Source organism: Rhinatrema bivittatum, chromosome 5, assembly GCF_901001135.1.
Source record: "Rhinatrema bivittatum chromosome 5, aRhiBiv1.1, whole genome shotgun sequence".
NCBI classification, from domain to species: domain Eukaryota; kingdom Metazoa; phylum Chordata; class Amphibia; order Gymnophiona; family Rhinatrematidae; genus Rhinatrema; species Rhinatrema bivittatum.
The window spans coordinates 158,621,272-158,639,512 of record NC_042619.1 but is presented as its reverse complement, the minus strand read 5'-3'; the positions used below and the strand labels follow the sequence as shown (position 1 = coordinate 158,639,512).

General features: G+C 44.9%; 1 pseudogene; it reads left to right on the top strand.

Annotated features, from left to right (window-relative positions):
- The first annotated feature begins 1,091 nt into the window (after positions 1 to 1,091).
- Positions 1,092 to 18,241, top strand: part of LOC115092379 — a 50,666-nt pseudogene continuing 33,516 nt past the window's right edge.

Below are 18,241 nucleotides of genomic sequence, written 5' to 3'. Positions count from 1 at the left end.
TATGGATTACTTAACTTATTAGTGCTCAATAATCACCATACCACCATTCATATTCTAAATGGTCGGGCTTCTCTATTGTCTTCTATACAATGCTGAAAGTGTTCATTTTTCTCCAAACTCCCGGTCTCTCCAGTCTCCCAAAAGTCTCATCCATTTGTATAATCGTTTGGGAGACTGGAGAGACCAGGAGTTTGGAGAAAAAATGAACACTTTCAGCATTGTATAGAAGACAATAGAGAAGCCCGACCATTTAGAATATGAATGGTGGTATGGTGATTATTGAGCACTAATAAGTTAAGTAATCCATATATGGACTTTATAAAGCATTTACAAAAAAAAGTTAAAAAAATTTTGAAGTGGACAATGCACTCATTACTATCAGTGACTGATGATTATAAATAAGGCAAAATCTGTAGTATTAATTTACATTGATGATGCCTAGTATGATGGTCACGTCTCACCAACAAGGTTGTGGTAGTAACGTCTAGCGTCATTGAAAGAGGCCTATTTTGGATGGAAGTTGGTATATAAGTCTAAGTCATTGAGTTACCTCCTCATCCATTTGTATAATCGTCAGTACTCCCTAATTTGATTTGTTAGTTCATATTTATATATATTCTAAGGCATCACAATAGTATTGATCCAATCTATAATTCTTATATTTTTTAGTTGACTTAACAGTAAATACAGATTTTAATTCTACTAACATTACAATTTACATTGTTCATTACTTATTGCTCTTTTCACTAACATTATCTCTGGTACTGTTGAAATTATCAGCATATTGGTATTTTACATCAAATCTTTTGCTTTACTAAAGAGCCATATTTTCAGTTCTTGCTTGAAAACATTTTCTTTCTATCTGCTATAATGACTCTGGCAGAGAGTTCCACAATTTGGGGCCCGCTATGGAAAAACACTCTGTCTCTTATTTGCGTTAGGTATCTGTTCCAAGTAGAAGACACCATTAAAAGTCCATTGTTTTGTGATCTTAGGGCTCTCTGTGGTGTGTAAATTTGAAGTGTCATTCTTTTTCTGCTAGGTGCTGCCGGCCAGATTCGGAGGGCACTCACATCAAGTTCTTGGTTTACATGGCAGTAGCAAACTTTTCTCTGCCTGGGTCTTTGGAGACAAATGAACTGGGCTTTCCCAAAGAGATACTGGGGACAAAACTCGCAGGGAAATATCTTTGCTCCCACTGCAGGAATATACTGAGGAGACCCTTTCAAGCTCAGTGTGGCCACCGTTACTGCTCCTATTGTCTCAAGTCAAATATTAGCTCTGAACCTCAGAAGTGTGCTGCTTGTTTGCAGGAAGGGCTATATGAAGAAGGAATTTCAGGTTTAGAAAACAGCTCAGTCTCCTCGGTGAGGAAAAAGCCAGAATTTAAATAATTGAGTCTTAGTGTTTTTTTTTTCCTTAATTAGTACCTTAGTAAACTGTTCCATAAAAATATAGAGGATTCAGCTAAATTTACCTTAAGCATTATTCTCTTTGACAGGAAATTGTTATGTAAAATTATGGATTGAAATGTTTTTTCCTTTTTTTTATTTAATAGATGATTTCTGTCAGAGACAATGTTCCTTGTATATCTTTAAAGTATTATAACATTGTAAAAGTTATAAATAAAGAATTAAAAAAAAAAAAAGAAAACAGCTCAGCTTTTCCAGATATTGCAGTTCGTCAAAAGGTGGAACGTCTCCCAGCTATCTGTCCAAATAATTGATGTATGTGGAAAGGCACCATTAATGACTATGAGGGCACCCATGAGGAGAGCTGCCCATACATGCTGATACCGTGCCCATCTTGTAAAACAATGATCAAACTGAATGATACAGAGCGCTATAATGAGCGGGAGTGCCCAGAGAGAAAGCTAAACTACAAATTCAGTAAAGGGGCCTTTTACGTCCCTGAAAGAAAGGCTCATGATGAGGTTTACCCTAAGTTTCCACTGACTTGTGAAGGGTGTGGAAGGAAAAAGATACCCAGAGAGAAGTTTCAGGACCATGTCAAGTCTTGTGGCAAATGTAAAGCACCTTGCAAATTCAATTTAATAGGATGCACAGAAATGGTTGAAATGAGAAATCGCTGGAGCATGAAACAAAGTATGTGAATGAACTCCTTGGGAAACTACTGGACTTTATCTGCCATATGAAGGAAAGCACAGAAATTAAGTACCAGCTGGGCTACCCATTGGTGCAAGTCCCAACCAACAACCTGGTGCCCAATGTGCCCGATCTCTCCAAGTTAGGGGAGTTGGTTCAGAAAATTGAGGCCCTCGACCAGAAGACAATGACTTTTGAGACCATTGTTTGCATACTGAATCGAGAAGTGGAAAGAGTATTAGTAATAGTTAAGGCATATAGTCGGCAACATCGACTGGATCAAGAAAAAATTGAATCCCTCAATATGAAGGTACGTCAGCTGGAGAGAAATATTGGACTGAAAGATCTTGCCATTGCTGAAGTGGAGCAGAGAATGTGCGAGGTGGAATCTACCACTTATGATGAAGTTTTCATCTGGAAGATTCCAGACTTTACCAGGAAACGTCAGGATGCCATAGCAGGCCGTTGTCCTGCTATGTTCTCCCCAGCCTTCTGCCAAAGCAAATATGGCTATAAACTGTGTCTATGAATCTACCTGAATGGGGACGGCATTGGCCGCGGAACCCACCTTTCTCTCTTTTTTTGTGGTGATAAAAGGACCAAATGATGCCCTTTTGCGATGACCCTTCAACCAAAAGGTGACGTTAATGTTGCTGGATCAGAATAATAGGGAGCATATAAACGATGCCTTCACACCTGATGTCATTTCCTCCGCTTTCCAGTGGCCATTGAACGATATGAATGTGCAGAGGGACCGCATACATTACATTCAGTATTTGTATTCATCGGGGGGCAGATATGTTGCATTCGGCAAGGGGGGCCCCCAATCCATTCATGCGTTCCATTCTTATTCGTTTCCCAGCTAAAATGTAATTAACTATAACCCCCCACCCTCCTGACATCCCCAAGACTTGCCAAAACTCCCTGGTGGTCCAGTGGGGGTCTTGGAGCCATATACTGCACTCGGGCCATCAGCTGCCAGTAATCAAAATGGCGCCGATAGCCTTTGCCCTTACTATGTCACAGGTGCTACTGGTGCCATTGGTCGGCCCCTGTCACATGGTAGGAGCACAAGATGGTGCCAGCCATCCATTGCTCCTACCATGTGACATGGGCCGACCAATGGCACCAGTAACCACTGTGACATAGTAAGGGCAAAGGCTATCAGCGCCATTTTGAATACCGGGAGCCAACGGCGTGAGTGCAGTAGATGGCTCCCGGACCCTCGCTGGAACACCAGGGAGTTTTGGCAAGTCTTGGGGGGTTCAGGAGGGTGGGGGGTTTCTTTAAATTTGCTCCTTTAGATGGCCGAATAATTTGGTGAAGATTCATTGTATTCGTGGGAATCGCGATACGTTTCACGACGCAACAAATACAATGAATATGGCCCTATATGTGGCGGATTACAAATACTTTGTAAATGAATGCACACCCCTAATAAATCTGTGACTATCTCCAGTCCCTGCTAGTAGTGCTGAATCTCCTGTTGTGAGCAGGCTGTAGCCCCCCAGACAGGTGAAGCAATTATTTCAAATTTAAATCTCATGAGTGAAGCCATGTGCTGAGGTGCACATGCTTTTTTGTCATGTGCATGAAGAAGTGTTAAAATGGAGTGCTTTTTTATTTACTTCTGCATGCAAACTGAGGGCAGCTGGAGGCTGGGTACATGCTGTGGTGAATGGAGATATCTGAATGGGTGAGTTTTGGTTGTAATTTGTTAATTTTGGTTATGCTGATGGGTAGAACATATGATGGTCATGATTTGGGGCACATAATCTCAGTTATTACTGGGTAGGATCATTACAAATGTGTTTTACAACAACATTCTAAACAGGTAACATGTCCATTGAGTTGTGTGATTCCTTTATTTAGGAAAGAGGACACTATTTTGCTGGTATTAAACATCATATTGATTAATGCATGGTTAATCCAGGGTAAAATCCCCATGATTAGAGAGATCTTTTGTGTGAAGAAAAACCAGCTTTATTTTGCATCAAAAAAACGTGTTCAATGTTGCATTGCTTAATTAACTTCGTGAAACAGTTTACAATATTTTTTCCTCAGGCTCAAACAGAAGAAAGGAGGAATTATTGATTGCTGCAAGAGAGTCATTAAGACTGATTAAGAAAAAAAATTGACTGTTTTTCATTTTGAAATGTTGATTTTAGCATCTGCTTCTTGGGGTATTTGATGTATAGTCCTTCTGATTCATCAATGCCCAATGACCCAGTAATTATTGAATCACGTTTTACTCTGAAAGCTGATTATACAACTGTACTGTTTTAGGAAATTTTAATTTACATATTGATTAAGTCCTATTGGCAATTTTGTTGTGACGACATTTTGATGGCAATGGCAAAGCTTGGGTGGGAGCAAAATATTCATTCAGTAATGTATTATATATGGTCATTCACTAAACTAGGAGTTTGTAAGAGAGAGTTGGGCTAGCTATGTAAATTTTAAGTATTCAGGCACTGAAGTCTCATGGTCAGATTATTTTCTTATCAGAATGAATATGAGTATACTAAGTGGTATATGATCTGTCCCTTTTAAGAATCATTGAGAACATAAGAAAATAAGAAGTGTCATATTGGGTCCATCAAGCCAGTCCAAGTCACAAGTACCCAGCAGATCCCCACTAGTTGATCTATTTCTTGTATCTCACTCTTAAGGAAAAGTGCTACATTTCCCAGGTCTACCTGGCTAATAACTCCTTATGGACTTATCTTTCAGGAACTTTTTCAATTCCTCTTTTTAACCCCCGCTATGTTGGTTGCCTTGAACACATACTCTGGTTACAGATTCCATAGCTTGATTGCATGCTGAGTGAAAAAATACTTCCTATGATTTGTTTAAAATCTACCAGTTGCTAATTTCATGGTGTGTCCCCTAGTTCTAGTGTTGTTTGAAAGGGTTACTAACCATTCCTGATTTAACCATTCCCCCCACTCATGATTTCATAAATCTCAATCTCAATCTCCGCACAGGAGACTGGTGAATAAAACGAGAAGCTTGGGAGTGAGTGACAAGGTGGTGACCTGGATTGCAAATTGGTTGACAGACAGAAGACAATGTGTGATGGTAAACGGAACCTTCTCTGAAGAGAGAGCGGTTTTAAGCGGTGTACCGCAAGGATCGGTGTTGGGACCGGTCCTGTTCAATATCTTTGTGAGCGACATTGCGGACGGGATAGAAGGTAAGGTTTGTCTTTTTGCGGATGACACTAAGATCTGCAACAGAGTAGACACGCCGGAAGGAGTGGAGAGAATGAGACGGGATCTAAGGAAACTGGAAGAGTGGTCGAAGATATGGCAGCTGAGATTCAATGCCAAGAAGTGCAAAGTCATGCATATGGGGAGCGGAAATCCGAATGAACTGTATTCGATGGGGGGGGAAAGGCTGACGTGCACGGAGCAGGAGAGGGACCTTGGGGTGATAGTGTCTAATGATATGAAGTCTGCGAAACAATGCGACAAGGCGATAGCAAAAGCCAGAAGAATGCTGGGCTGCATAGAGAGAGGAATATCGAGTAAGAAAAGGGAAGTGATTATTCCCTTGTACAGGTCCTTGGTGAGGCCTCACCTGGAGTACTGTGTTCAGTTCTGGAGACCGTATCTACAAAAAGACAAAGACAAGATGGAAGCGGTACAGAGAAGGGCGACCAGGAAGGTGGAGGATCTTCATCGCATGACGTACGAGGAGAGATTGAAGAATCTAAATATGTACACCCTGGAGGAAAGGAGGAGCAGAGGTGATATGATACAGACTTTCAGATACTTGAAAGGTTTTAATGATCCAAAGGCAACGACAAACCTTTACCATAAGAAAAAAATCAGCAGAACCAGGGGTCACGATTTGAAGCTCCAGGGAGGAAGATTCAGAACCAATGTCAGGAAGTATTTCTTCACGGAGAGGGTGGTGGATGCCTGGAATGCCCTTCCGGAGGAAGTGGTGAAGACCAGAACTGTGAAGGACTTCAAAGGGGCGTGGGATAAACACTGTGGATCCATAAAGTCAAGAGGCCGCCAATGAAGAGTGGGTGACTCGCCAGAATGATGGCTACTGCCTGGAGACAATACCCTTAGTCAATAAACATACACATGGTTACTGTGACTCCAACATCACTCTAAGATTCAACAGCATGAGGAAATGTGGAAAAAAGGATTTGCACTCACAATGACGGGAGTAGCTGGCTTGTTACGGCGGTTACTACCCCAAACCAAATATCCAGATTACTACCTCCACCTTCCTCTATTCCTGATGCCTTTCAACTAGCTTGATCACTCCATTCTTATACTTCACTTTCAATGCATATCCAGCATAGTTCTCTGCTTCAACAGCAGGGGAAAAGAAAAACTGTTACTTCACACATCCAGCAGAGCTCTCTGCTTAAACGGCAGGGGAGAAGAAAAAAGGGTTCGCACTCACAAAGCGGGGAGTAGCTGGCTTGTTACGGCGGTTACTACCCCAAACCAAATGTACCTGATACTTCACTCTCGACGCATATCCAGCATGGCTCTCTACTTCAACGGCATCGGAGAAAGACTGATACATCACGAATTTCCAGCATAGCTCTCTGCTTCAACGGCAGGGGAAAAGAAAAACTGATACTTCACGCATATCCAGCATAACTTCAACGGCAGGGGAGAAGAAAAAAGGATTCACACTCACAAAGCGGGGAGTAGCTGGCTTGTCACGGCGGTTACTACCCCAAACCAAATGTGCCTGATACTTCACTTTCGATGCATATCCAGCATAGCTCTCTGCTTCAACAGCAGGGGAGAAGATAAACAACCAATAAGGGCTGTATAACATAATCTGGGTAAAAACAAATAAGCATGGGTGTAGCTTGCTTATTGCGGCGGTTACTACTCCTACTACCTCTAACTAATCAAGCTAGATATTTCACTTGGATGCAGCTCCTCCACCGCTCTCTACATTAATGGCGGGGGTGGAAGGGAATTAGAACCAAGAGCTAAGAGAAACAGATAAGTATGGGAGAAGAAATGAGGGAAGCTTGCTGGGCAGACTGGATGGGCCATTTGGTCTTCTTCTGCCGTCATTTCTATGTTTCTATATGTTTCTATGTTTCTATGTTTCTATGTTTCTATGTTTCAATCCTATCCCATCTCTGTTGCTTCTTTTCCAAGCTAAAGATCCACAACCGTCTCAGGTGTGATTGCTTCCTCTTGCCTATCTATCATTAATCTCCCCACATCTGTCCCAAATGTCTTGTTGCATTTTTAAGAGACAAATCTTTATTGGATCGATATGGCTGCAGCATAGGTCAATACTTATAATTCAATTGCTGAACAATTGCTAACATTCATTCATAGAAACATGGAAACATAGAAATGACAGCAGAAAAGGACCAAACAGTCCATCCAGTCTAGCAAGCTTATGGTAGCATGCACTGTGCCACACAAGTCACCCCTATACTTATCAGTTTCCCAGACCGTCAAAGTCAAAAGCCCTTATTGGTTGCTGTTTGAGTCCAATTGTCCGTTACCTCTTGCCATTGAAGCAGAGAGCAATGTTGGAGTTGCATAAAAAGTATCAGGTTTATTGGTTAAGGGTAGTAACCACTGCATCAGCAAGTTAGCCCCATGCTTATTTGTTATCCCAGACTGTACAATTCAGTGCCCTTGTTGGTTGCTTTCTGAATCTAATTTCCCTTCTCCCCCTGCCAATGAAGCAGAGAGCAATTGTGTAGTTGCATCAACAGTATAAAGGCTTAAGGGTAGTAACCGCCACACCTGCAAGTTACCCCCATGTACTCTTTTCTTCATTCCCAACCTCTAGCCTTTAGGGTTCCACAGTGTTTATCCCAGGCCCCTTTGAAATATTTTACTGTTTTTGTCTTCACTATCTCCACTTAAGGGCATCCCAGGCATCCACCACCCTCTCTGTGAAGAAATATTTCCTGAAATTGATTCTGAATCATCCTCCTTGGAGTTTCATTTTGTGACCCCTAATTCTACTGATTTCTTTCCAGTGGAAAAGCTTTGTCATTGATTGTGCACCATTAAAACCTTTCAGGTATCTAAAAGTCTGTATAATATCTCCCCTGCACCTCCTCTCCTCCAGGGTATACATATTTAGGTCCTTCATTCTTTCCTTATAAGTCATTTGATGGAGACCACTCACCATTTTGTTCACTCTTCTATGGACCGCCTCCATCCTGTCTATGTCCTTTTAGAGATATGGTCTCCAGAACTGAACACAGTACTCCAGGTGAGGCCTCACCAAGGACCTATATAAAGAGGATTATCACCTACTTTTTTCTTACTGGTTATTCCTCTCTCAATGTAGCCTAACATTCTTCAGCCTTTAGCTTTCACCTTGTAACATAGCTCTAGCATCTTCAGATCACTAGACACTATCACCACAAGGTTCCTCTCTTGCTCCATGCACAACAGCCCTTCACCCCTCAAGATGTACAGCTTTTTTGGATTACCACACCCCAGATGAATGACTCTGCATTTTGTGGCATTGAATCTCAGCTGCCATATCTTCAACCACCATTCAATCTTCAATAATTGACAATGAACTAAGCCTCAAACAACACATATCAATAAAGGTTAAGGAAGGATATGCTAAACTCATGATACTAAGAAAACTCAAACCATTACTATCATTACCACATTTCCATACTGTGCTACAATCACTGATTTTCATCAGCACAGACTATTGTAATGCCTTGCTACTAGGCCTACCTAACACTACAGTAAGACCTCTACAGATTTTACAAAATGCTGCTGCAAAAATTCTCACTGGAAAAAACAAAAGAGATCACATAACAGATACGCTCACCACCCTACACTGGCTCCCCATAGAACAAAGAATACAGTTCAAAGCACTGTGCCTAATACACAAACTTATCCACGACGATAAAGCACAATGGCTGAACACAGCACTTAGAGTACATATCCCACACAGAAATCTAAGGTCAGCAAACAGAGCACTCCTTCCCATTCCTTCTGTAAAAACCGCAAGACTTACCCAAGTAAGGGACCGAGCTCTGTCACTAGCCTGTCCCATATTATGGAACTCCATGCCCCTTGACCTTAGACTTCAGAGCAATCATAAACTTTTTAAAACACAGCTCAAAACCTGGCTTTACATACAAGCCTTCAAGAAAGAAAACTGATGCGGGCAACGAAGTAAAAGTTATGCGGCATATGGCACCGAATGCCTAATTTTATAAATCCTTACCGAATTATTTCAACATTTTTTAACTGTAGGCAACCTTCAGGACATATTGCTATGATACACTTAATCCCCCTAATAAATGCCTTACTGTTACCGAATACTATTGGCACCACCTATGTAATGTACAACCCATATTTTTACTGGTGCCCCACTGTAAACCGTTGTGATGGTGAATAACTTAATGATGGTATATAAAAACTCTTAAATAAAATAAAAATAAATAAAACACGTCTCATTTTCTCTGTTCCTTCCGGCATGTCCACTCTGTTGCAGATATTAGTATCATCTGCAAATAGACAAAAATTACCTTCTATCCCTTCCACAATGTTGCTCACAAAGATATTGAACAGAACCGATGTGGCACTCCACTTAACACTGAATTCTCTTCAGAATAGATTTTATTTACCATTACATGATATCTTCTATCTGTCAGTCAGTTTATAATCCATGGCACCACCTTGGTGCTCACTACCAAACTTCTAATTTTATTCATGAGTCTTCTATGTGCGACCATATCAAAAGATTTAAAAAAAATAAAGTAAATCACATTGATTTCTCTTCCCTGATCCAATTCTCTAGTCATCCAATCAATAAAAGCAATCTGATTCATCACAATGGACCTTCCCTTGGTGAATCCATGCTGACTCTGATCAAGCCATCCACGGGATTTTAGATAGTTCACTATCCTTTCCTTCAGCAAAGTTGCCATTATGTTCCCATCACTGAGTTGAGGCTAACTGGCCTGTAGTTTCCAGTCTCTACTCTGCTTCTACTCTTATGAAGCATGACCACCACCATTCTTCTCCAATCACCCAGCACCAGCCCCGTTTCCAGGGATCTAATGAGCATGTCATGCAGCATACCCACCAGCACTTCTCTGAGCTTCCTAAGTATCCAGGGATGAACCTCATCAGGCCCTTATGGCTTTGTCCACTTTCAGTTTTTATTGCTCTTCCCATATATGTTCTTCTATAAAGAGTAGAGATGTGAATCGGAACCAGAATCGGTTTGGTTTCGGTTCTGATTCAAATTGTGCATTTTTTTTCGTCCGGCCTGATTGGTTTGTTTTTTATCGGCTGCACCCGATCCAATAAACAAAAAACCCACCCGACCCTTTAAAACCACTCTCTTAGCCTCCACCACCCTCCCGACCCCCCAAAAATGTTTTAAAATTACCTGGTGGTCCAGCGGGGGTCCCGGGAGCATTCTCTAGTGCTTGGGCTGTTGGCTGATAAACAAAAAACCCACCAGACCCTTTAAAACCGCTCCCTTAGCCTCCACCACCCTCCCGACCCCCCATCGGCACCATTTTTATTAGTGGCAGCCGGCGGCCCAAGAGCGGGAGATCGCTTCTGGGGCTCACTGGACCACCAGGTAATTTTAAAACATTTTTTTGGGGGGTCGGGAGGGTGGTGGAGGCTAAGGGAGTGGTTTTAAAGGGTCGGGGTGGGTTTTTTGTTTATCGGCCAACAACCCGAGCGTGAGAGAACGCTCCTGGGACCTAAACTGGACCACCAGGTAATTTTAAAATGTTTTTGAGGGGTGGAGAGGGTGATGGAGGCTAAGGGAGAGGTTTTAAAGGGTCCGGGTGGGTTTTTAGGTTGAGTCCTAACTCCCGTTAGTGTGCACTAACCCAGTTAATGATTTTTTTTCGATAAATCGGTGGAATTTCTATTGTATCGCACTCTTTAATGATTAATGATGATTTAAAAAATATCGGATGATATTTTAAATCATCAAAAAACGATTCACATCCCTAATAAAGAGTGTTTTGTCTACTCCAGGCCCATCTACAATCTTATTAACTAATGATGGTCCTGTCCAGGGTCTTCTTTAGTGAACACCGAACTGAAGTATCTGTTTAATATTTCTGCCATTTCTTCATCTCTCTCCACACATTGATCCTTGTCACGTTTCAATTCCATTATACCTCTTCAGACCTTTCTCCTTTCTCTGATGTATCTGGAAAACGTTTTGTATCCTCGCTTTACCTCTCTGGCAATCCTTTCTTCCGCCTAACTTTTTGCTTTCTTGATTACTTTCTTCATCTCCCTCAGTTTCACCAGATATTCTTCCCTGTGTTCCTCTTCTTGGGATCCTTTCTATTTCTTGAATGTTGCTTTTTTTTTTTTCCTTTTACTATGTTAGCCACATTCTTTGAGAACCAGATTGGTTTATTATTTCTCTTACTTTAGTTTAATATTGTAACATATAGATTTGTTGCTTTTGTAATTGCTCCTTTTAGTTTGGTCAACTGTTGTTCCACCTCAACCATTTTCTCCCAATCTTTTAGTTCTACCTCCAGGTATATCCCCATTTTGAAAAAGACTGTATTTTTTAATGCAATACTCGGGGCTATTTTCAATGTCAAACCATACCATTTGATGGTCACTGGTGCTGAGGTGGGCACCCACCAGGACATTAGCAACATTATCCCCATTAGTGAGTGCTAGGTCAAGAATAACTCCCTCCCTTGTGGGTTACACTACCATTTGTTTTAAAAGAGCCCCTGGTAGAGCATCCACTGTCTCTCTGTTATGATCCTGCTCGCGGAGCCCATCCTGCTCGCAAGTCTCTTCACTTACTGCCCGAGCCACCACTGCTGCCCTCCGCGGTAGGAGGGTGCCGCTGTTTCCTTCCACCTTCCGCGGCTAGCGCTGCTGCCTTGGTTTTCATGGCCTGGTGCTACCCTGGAATGCCCTTGTCTTCGTGGCTCCGAGCCACCTTCACTGACTCCACCTCCAGCAGGGGAAGATGTGCCAGGATGCCTTCAGGTAGCAGGAAGCTGCTGCTGCTTCATATGTGGCCTGTGCACCACTGCCAGGACCTCTGCCTGCTTCCTCTTCCATCTGTGCGGCAATGACACCACTGCCCAGGGTCCTGCTCCTCCCTGGGCACTCCTCTAGGCGCCAGCACGTGCCTCTTTATTTAATGGGCCAGTGGCGGGAAAAACCCGCAGCCCCACCGGAAGTCCTCAACAGCTAACTTCCTGCTTCAGCCCTATAAAAGGGCTCACTTCCAGTTTCTCAGGGCCTTCGGATCAGACTCCATGGTCATCTATGTTCTTCTGTGCTGGTCCATGTTCTCTGTGGTCTTCACCTGTCTTGATGGCTCTTCATTGTGTGTTCCTGGTCTCCTTGTCCTGATGTTCCTGGTCTTGTCCTTCTTTGGAGCTCCCTCGTCACCTGTTCCAGGTCCTGTTGTTCCAGATGTCCTGATGTTCCATGTTCCATTCCTGAGTCGTGATGTTCCATATGTCCTGATGTTTCATGTTTCCGTGCTGTTCCTGAGTCCTGATGTTCCAGATGTTCCGTGTTCCTGATGTCTTGGACCTGATGCCTTTGTCATTGCCTCTGCAACCAGTTCCCAGTTTCCTCTGTCCACCTTTCCTGGCATCACCATCATGGTCCGTGACCAGCCCATGGGGGGCTGTGTAGGGCGCTTCGTGCCCTACACAGCCCAAGTCTCTGGAAGACCCTTGTTTTTAATGTTCTGAGTTCTGAGTTCCAAGTTCCGAGTTCCAAGTTCTGAGTCTTGAATTCTGAGTCTTTAATCCTGTCCCGGTCTTCGGAGTTCCTTGCCTGCTTCTGTCCATGCTCAAGACTCTGCCAGAACCTGCTTCGCTCAAGCATGTTCTGCAACCAGCCACAGGTGGCTGTGTACGGCGCACCCTGGTGCAGGCCTCTACTGAATCTTCAATATGTTCCAGTCTCAAGTCCTACTACTTTGCCTGGAGTCTGCTTCGTGCTCAGCATGGTCCGCAGCCAGCCATAGATGGCTGTATAGGGCACGCTGCAATGCAGTTCTCACCCAGTACTTTTGCCTGAGTCCTGAAACATTGCCTGAGATCTTATGAGTAACTTGTAGGGATGTGCAGAGCAAAATTTTATGTTCATATTTTTTATGTCCGAAAGGGGGTCCCACTTGCGGCCAATATGGACATAAAAAAAATCCAATGAGTTGGGTATATGTACATATGTGCAAAAAAAAAAATTAAACCCCCTCACCCTCCTTAATCCCCCCCCCAGACTTACCACAACTCCCTGGTGATCGAGCGAGGAGTGAGGACGTCATTTCTGCAATCCTTGGCGAGAAGCATGTGACGTCGGTGGCACGTCGAGTGACGCGGCGTCACGTGATTCCCGGCTCGTTCGCGCCGGACGGCTCGTTCGGCCCAAAAAGAACTTTTGGCCAGCTTGGGGGGGGCCTCCTGACCCCCCCAAGCTGGCCAAAAGTTCTTTTTGGGCCGAACGAGCCGTCCGGCGCGAACGAGCCGGGAATCACGTGGCGCCGCGTCACTCAGACGCGACGTCACGTGATTCCCGGCAAGTTCGCGCCGGACGGCTCGTTCGGCCCAAAAAGAACTTTTGGCCAGCTTGGGGGGGCCTCCTGACCCCCTCAAGCTGGCCAAAAGTTCTTTTTGGGCCGAACGAGCCGTCCGGCGCGAACTTGCCGGGAATCACGTGACGTCGGCGTCACGTGATTCCCGGCTTGTTCGCGCCGAACGAGCCGTCCGGCGCGAACTTGCCGGGAATCACGTGACGTCGCGTCTGAGTGACGCGGCGCCACGTGATTCCCGGCTCGTTCGCGCCGGACGGCTCGTTCGGCCCAAAAAGAACTTTTGGCCAGCTTGGGGGGGTCAGGAGGCCCCCCCAAGCTGGCCAAAAGTTCTTTTTGGGCCGAACGAGCCGTCCGGCGCGAACGAGCCGGGAATCACGTGACGCCGGCGTCACTCGACGTGCCGCCGACGTCACATGCTTCTCGCCAAGGATTGCAGAAATGGCATCCTCACTCCTCGCTCCATCACCAGGGAGTTGTGGTAAGTCGGGGGGGGGGGATTAAGGAGGGTGAGGGGGTTTATATTTTTATTTTGGCTCAACAATCGCGATTTCCCACATATCGAACATATCTATGTTCGATATGTGGGAAATCCGATCGTTTATGTCGAATCAATTTTTTAAGTAAAAAAAAAATATGAGTTGCGTTTTACTAATGCGGTCAATCCGAATGCACACCCCTAGTAACTTGAATCCTTGTTCCAAGTCTTCTGAGTAACCTGAATCCTTGTATGATTCTTCTGAGTAACCTGAATCCTTGTCCGAGTCCTTCCAAGTTCCAAGTCTTCGTCTGAGTCCTTCCAAATTCCAAGTCCTCTTATGAAGTCCTTACAAGTTCCAAGTCTTTGTCTTGTTCCTGCCCTCAGCCTCCATCTGGCCTCACGCACTCGTCGTTCCAAAGCAGCAGGTCAGAAGGGCTTTTGAGTGGCCTCAAGGCTATTTCTGAGACCAGCTTTGCATTGCTGGGTCTCCTTGGTGCATGTTGGTCCAGCAGACGGCTGATCCTGCTTGGTGCCCGTTCAGAGTTCCTTTCTTTCGTTCTAGTCCTGCTTTGTTCCTGCTCCACCCGTGCTTGCATGTGCTCACCTCTCACGGTGTGGCTCGGGAATCCTCTCTGAGTCGTGCCATGGTTCAGAAGCTCACGCTCTCCCATGAGCTAGCGGCCGTGTCCGTATCAGGGCCTGTAGGTCATGGTTGCAACAGGATCTGAAGGCCGTGAGCCCGGTGAGCTGTGCCTGCAATGGGCTCAAGTGCCTGGATATTTATTTAACCTTGTTCCTTGCATAGAAAAATGTTTTGCTCCTAGTTCCTGGACCCTTTTGTCTGGTAAAAAAATTTATTTTTGTTATTGGTCTCCCTTCTGAGTATGTCTGGATTTTTAACAACCCGCAGGAGGTGCCTGCATCCAGTTTTTTAAGCCAGTCCAGTCCTGGAACTTCCTTCGACCAGCAGGAGGCGCCTGCACTTGTTTCAGGGACCATCTCTGCTCATTCTACAGCGATGTGGTGTTCTATTCTGGGTTCCATACAACCTGCAGGAGACCCCTGCACCCAAGTTTCCACATCAAGTTATCAAGTTCTACTTCTTCACCGAGCATCTTCAAGTTTCAAGGAGATTATGCCTACTTGTATTGAAATACTGCAACTCCTGGCCCTTGGATTTGACGGACCAGCAGGAGGCACCTGTATCCTAGGCCTGGCTTTGTTCCACCAGTTCTAATTCAGCCCATGCCTTTTCCAGCATGGTATTTGTCATGGAACTAATTACAGCTTCAATCCTGACTCTGCTCTGCACAAGTGGGAGACCCAGCTTCTAGTTCCACTCCAGTTTTAGAGGTGTCATCTGGAATCTCTCTCCTTAATTGCATCATGGACCCCCAGGGATTATTGGCAAGCCTTGGGGGGGTCAGGAGCCCCCTCCTGACCCCCCCCCCCAAGGCTTGCCAATAATCCCTGGGGTCCAGCAGGGGTCCGGGAGCGATTTCGTTGTCGGCTGCCAGTAACCAAAATGGTGCCGATAGCCTTTGCCCATACTATGTCACAGAGGCTTTCGGCGCCATTGGTCAGCTCCTGTCACATGATAGGAGCACAAGATGGCGCCGATGGCCATGTGACAGGGGCTGACCAATAGCGCCGAAAGCCCCTGTGACATGGTAGTTCAGGCTATTCGGCACCATTTTGAGGCGCACGGCTTGCAGTAGCACACCGGGCACGGAGGGCAAATGGAACTCGGGACCCCGCTGGACCAGTGATGTTCGTAAGTCTTAGGGAGGGATCGGGATCGGGGGGGGGGGGGTGGTGTATAATAGTTAATTTAAATGTTTGGGGTGGTTTTTAATTTAAAAAAAAAATTGTGCCCCTCTCCGCAGGCAAACCCGAAAAACGAAATTTCCCCGAAATTCGGGGAAATTTCATTTCGGGTTTTGGGACCTCCGAAACCGCAACGAATTAGGAAATTTCGTGCAATTTCCTAATTTGGGCGAAAAACGAAGCACATCTCTAATTTAAAGGCCCAGTGGTGGGGAAAGCCTGTGGCCCCCACCGGAATTCCTCATCAGCTAACTTCCTGCTTCAGCCCTATAAAAGGGCTCACTTCCAGTTCCTCAGGGCCTTTGGATCAGACTCCATGGTCATCCATGTTCTTCTGTGCTGGTCCAGGTTCTCTGTGGTCTTCACCTGTCTTGATGGCTCTTCATTGTGTGTTCCTGGTCTCCTCGTCCTGATGTTCCTGGTCTTGTACTTCATCAGAGCTCCCTCATTGCCTGTTCCAAGTCCTGTTGTTCCAGATGTCCTGATGTTCCATGGTTCTGTTCCTGTGTCCTGATGTTCCATATGTCCTGATGTTCCATAATTCCATGCCTGTTCCTGAGTCCCTGATGTTCCAGATGTTCTGAGTTGCTGATGTCTTGGTCCTGATGCCTTTGTCTTTGCCTCTGCAACCAGTTCACAGTTTCCTTCATCCACCTTTCCTGGCATGCCACCATCGTGGTCCATGACCAGCCCATGGGGGGCTCTGTAGGGCACTTCATGGTACAAGGCCTTCTTCTTATCTGCAGTGCAAGCCTCTGGAAGCCCTTGTTTTCAATGTTCTGAGTTTTGAGTTCTGAGATCCAAGTTCTAAGTTCCGAATCTTGAATCCTGAGTCTTGAATCCTGTCCCGGACTTTGGAGTTCCTTGCCTGCTTCCATCCATGCCCAAGACTCTGCCAGAACCTGCTCCACTCCAGCATGGTCCGTGACTAGCCACAGGCGGCTGTGTAGGGTACGCCCCTGTTCAGGCCGCTACTGAATATTCAACATGTTCCAGTCTCAAGTTCCACTATTTCACCTGCAGTCTGCTTTGCACTCAGCGTGGTCCGCAACCAACCATGGGCAGCTGTGTAGGGTGTGCTGTGATGCAGTTCTCACCTAGTACTTTTGCCTGAGTCCTGAAACCTTGCCTGAGATCTTTTGAGTAACCTGAAACTTTGTTCTGAGTCTTCTTAGTAACCTGAATCCTTGTCTGAGTCCTTCCAAGTTCCAAGACCTCATCTGAAGTCCTTCCAAATTCCAAGTCCTCATCTGAGTCCTTCCAAGTTACAAGTCTTCATCTTGTTCCTGCCCTCAGCCTCCATCTGGCCTCAGGCACTCGTCGTTCCCAAGCAGTGGGTCCAAAAGGGCTTTTGAATGGCTGGAGGGCTACGTCTGATACCAGCATTGCGTTGCTGAGTCTCTTTGGTGCATGTAGGGCCAGTGGAGGGTTGATCTTGCTTGGTGCCTATTCAGAATTCCTTACATTCATTCCAGTCCTGCTTTATTCCTGCTCTACCCATGCTTGCATGCACTCACCTCCCACGGTGTAGCTCGGGGCTCCCCTCTGAGTTGTGCCATGGTTCAGGGGCTCACGCTCTCCCATGAGCTAGTGGCCATGCCAGTATCAGGACTTGTAGGTCATGGTTGCAACAATTTCTGCTTCTGGTAGATTCTGAAGAAGGGTTTTTCCAGTCTAAGTCCAGCAGATTAAAGTCTCCAACAATCAACACTTCTCCATTCCTTCCCACCCCTTGAACGTCTTCAACCATATCTCTGTCTAGTTTTTCCATTTGAGTTGGAGGCCTGTAAAATACACTAATATAAATGAATGCACCATCATCTTTTTTTTTTAGGGTGGCCCATAATACTTCTTCTCTACCCCAGATTCCTTGGAGTTCAGTAACCTGGATATTATTTTTTACATTAAGAGATACCCCTCCCCCTTTTCTGTCCTTTCTGTCCTTCCTTAAGAAGTTATAGCCTGGTATGACCATATCCCAATCATGAGAATCTGTAAACATCAATTATTATGAAATTCTCAAACCCCAAGGTAATCACATCCTTGCCTGCTGAATTTTTACTCACTAAATACTCCATAGGTTCATGCTACAAATATGTGGTACTGATATGTATGCAGAGCCGTCAAAGCCTTGCTCCAATTCACAAGTGCTTCATAGTATCATGCTACCAAAATGTTGCAGCACTGGGAAATACAGGGCCATTGAAACCTTGCCCAACAGGTTATCCTGCAATTTGATCCTGATTACCAACACTATTCTCTGTGGTGCAATGAAGTC